This window comes from Dipodomys spectabilis, unplaced genomic scaffold, assembly GCF_019054845.1.
Source record: "Dipodomys spectabilis isolate Male_0828 unplaced genomic scaffold, ASM1905484v1 ptg000270l, whole genome shotgun sequence".
Taxonomy (NCBI): Eukaryota; Metazoa; Chordata; class Mammalia; order Rodentia; family Heteromyidae; genus Dipodomys; species Dipodomys spectabilis.
This window is the reverse complement of record NW_024870947.1, coordinates 212588-216534: the sequence shown is the minus strand read 5'-3', so window position 1 is coordinate 216534 and position 3947 is coordinate 212588. Positions and strand designations below refer to the sequence as shown.

General features: G+C 34.1%; 1 pseudogene; it reads left to right on the top strand.

Moving 5' to 3' along the window:
- Positions 1 to 697: 697 nt before the first annotated feature.
- Positions 698 to 797, top strand: LOC122126014 (annotated as a pseudogene).
- Positions 798 to 3947: the final 3150 nt, after the last annotated feature.

Sequence of the window (3947 nt, the reverse complement as noted above, 5' to 3'; positions counted from 1 at the left end):
GATAGAAAGGCAATAGTGTAAGTTCCTGCCTGGTTGGAAGGTCGACAGGCCAGCACATTAGGTAATCATGCATATGAACAATTTTTGCACCTTCTTGGCTTTAGCTACTTTTGAAATGTTAGGTATAATAAACAATTATATTTTGATAAAATACCTTCTAGCCTGAACTGTTCTGTTTGAACTGTTCATGTCTCTATGATCCCTTGTAACTAAGATTAGTTTTGTTCCAGTAAGAAAATCTATGCTGTCAAGGTAAGATATCCTGGTTGGTCTGTTCCTACAAGGAAGAATGGTAAAGGGTCAGAGAGACATATGTGCCAGTAAGACCTCATTTGGGAAATTTTAAGCTGCAGAAATTTAGAAGTAGCTCTTAAGCAAGGCTTACTTTGAATCCATTAGCTCCACAAAGCTAACTCAGTTGATAAAGCCATCACCTTTGGACCTAGCTATAAATGCTTCAAAGTATGATCAAAACTAAAATGAAAAACACTTAAAATAGTCATTGACAAAAAAAATTACAAATGTGAGCAATCAACCAAGCAATATAAGTTTTTTTCCAATATACTCAGAATTTTAGAGAAATATGATCAATAGCATTTTTAGGAACAATATGGTATTCTTGTTGGAAATAGGCAAACAGGGGTATACGCCTGTATAAAGATTGCATCGTTATTTACTTAAATTTACAGGATACTACATTCTTCAGCAGTACGTCTACACAAATTACAACAATAAAGAGATTAAGATGGCACTTGCAAAAAGATGTTATGAAAATTTGTGAAGTATTCCATATTTTTTATTCTTCAGATGTAAGAAATGAAAAACTGGGGCTGGGAAGTTGGGTCAGTGGTAGAGCACTTGGCTTGCTTGCCTGAGGCCCTTTGTTCAATTCCTCAGCATCACATAAGAAAAAAGCCGGAAGTGACGCTGTGGCTCAAGTGGTAGAGCACTAGCCTTGAGCTGAAGAGCTGAGGGACAGTGCCCAAGCACAAAGTTCAGGCCCCACGAGCGGAACCCCCCCTAAAAAAGAAAAAGAATTGAAAAACTGTTATTAAAAAATTGATGACAAAAATACAAATCTAGCAATGCATGTAATTAATTGAATTAAAAGTTAGTTTGACATCAGTGTGTTAAATCTACACCTTAGAAGGGCCTTTACATTGCATAACTTTTACAAAACTTTTGAAATTAGATAACATTGTCATTTTATCCCAGAGAAATAAAATAGTATAAGGACCTAGGGAAAAAGGAATCTTAAACTGTTTCTATATGGAATGCAATCTGAAAGGACACATTTATTAATGAACCTATGTATTATAAAACAATGTAGAATTCAAAGTATTATATTGAGGTGAGAATGAAATAGATTATGGACATTTTACAAACAGAATACAGAATATTTTAAAATATATTTTTTCATACCAGCACCAGAAATATCTTTAATTTCTGTATTACTCATTTCAACAGATAAGTTTAAATTATCTCTGATTAGAAAGTCACAAACTCTGCAGAAATCATTATAGAGATATACAAACAACTCTTGAATACATTTTGACATCAAAGTCAAGCAATTCACTTGGAAGAATACCATGGAATTCATGAATTTTTAAAGTAAGATATTGTTGTTGGTTTGTATTGTGAAAATATTTTGTATGGACACAAAGATGGACTGACATTTTTGAAATTTAAGAAACATAACCAAACCATTTTTGACTTAGAAGAACAATTTGTACAGCCTTCCACAACTTCAAAGAGGTAGTGATACATAATTATCCTTTTGTCAATATCAAATGCAGTTTCTTCCAAATTTTTCTTCAGACCTGGGTTGATATAATGGATCAACAGAAGGAGATCCAGCGTATCTTTGTTATTTCTATTCCCAGCAGCAAGATGCAAGGTGGTCATGAGAACTTTAGTTTCGGCATTGGTATCTGCATCATGATGAAGTAAAAAAGAAGCCACTCTGGTATTATTCCACATATAAGTACTGTGCAGGGGTGTCCTGCCATTCACAGTTATTGCATGAATATCTGCCTTGAGACACCTACTCATGGACAATGTCTACATGTCCACTGTAGGCTTCCCGATAAAGAGGGGTATACTCATCGTCATCCTTCGTATTCACATGAGTGGCCTTTTTGGAAAGTAATCTCCACACTGTAGTAAGCCGATTATTTTCGGCAGCCCAAAGAAGAAATTTGCTTGGATACTTCTCCATTTTTTCTTGCAAATGATAAAGTTCCTCACTTTTTCATCTTGTTCCTTGTCTTCATCAGAATTGCCTAATCAGAGACTTTGAGTACCAGTGGGAATGAGGTGTCCATGTATTTCCCCAATAGTTCACGTTGGTTGAACTGGTCAGAAAAATCCAGAGAATTTTCTGCATCTGTTTTTTTCACCATGATTTATTTTCTCTGTTTCCATTTTTACTATTCTAAATTATTCTAGCTGGAGAGTAGGGAATTGATGGAGAGCAGAGGAAAGATTTTCCTCAGTATTCAAAGGTACAGACTCAAAATGAGGGCCAGTGGTGTCTTCATGTGCAGGTCATTCTAGGAATGAGAAAATAGGAAATAATGCCTTCTATGTAAATGATTTGGGAAATGGCAGAGCAGAAATTGAAATGATGCAACCAAAAATATAAAAGCAAAATAAATTAGGATAATTATGGAACAGTCATATTATCTATGAGAAGCATGAAGGGGAGAGAGGAAGAGAAAGACAGATGTGCAATGACCTACCTGGCCACAAAATCCATCCCTCTTATCAATTTATAAAGCAAATAATTTTATTTTTTAAAAAAGATGGAAATGGAATTTATGTATTTACTTGAAAATAGTAAATATATTTTTAGTAGCATACATGAAGAGGCATAGCTTTGACGAAATTACAGACAAAAATCCAAATCCTTGATAATTCTAGTAACAGATCTGACTGAAATCATTTGAATTACACTTCTCCTATACAATGAAGGAATAGGTCCAGGTTAGGAAAACAACTAGAGAAGGCAGGCCAATTGTATCTGTGACAAAACTTTGTGGAAAATGGTATTGAACATTACTTACTGGTGATCCATTTACGCTGGAAGTGTGATTCTGAACTATTATTGCTTGTTGATTCTGAACTATTGCTTTAATCATTATATTCTCCAAGAAGAAAAGATGAGTTTAATTGATAGCAAATACTACTAATGCACTTTGACTTCTCATTATGCACCTTCAATCATCAAAATCACCCGAAGACAGTAGACAGGCCTATTTTTTTAGATGAAAACAAGTGTCTTTAAAAAAAAAAAAGAAGAAATTTAAGTATTCCTACAAAGGACTCCTATTTTACTACAGCATTATACATTTTTTCTAATGATGGATAACGATAAATAATGGATTGAGTAGAAAGCACTTAAAGCTCATATGTTCAATAGTGGGTTCTCTTATATTATATCATGATATTTTTTGTTTATGGTCTTAAGAAGAAATTTCCTAGCTTAAATTTCTGACAGGACAATGTCATCACTGTACATCTTGCTTCTATATTCTCAGTTTTAAAGTACTATCTAAGTATGTGCATTAAATAATTATAGAGGAATATGTAGAAACCACACTGGTGGCTCATGTCTTTAATCCTAGCTAATCAGAAAGATGAAATCTGAGGATTGTGGTTTAAAACCAAACCAAGCAAAGAAAAAGTCCTTAGATTCTGATTTAAAAGTAACCAGCAAAAGCTAGAAATGGAGCTGTGGTACAAGCAGTAAAATGCTAGCCTTGAAGAAACTAAAACAAAAAAACCAACAAATTGTGGGACAGAGCCAGGCCCTGAGTTCAAGCCTTAGTATTAGCACCAAACAAATGAATTAATGAATTAATTAAAATAAATTAAGTGGTCACATGTGGCGAGGCAAGTAAAATGTAACACCCGTGGTGACGGGATTGTGTACTATTTTGTATTGA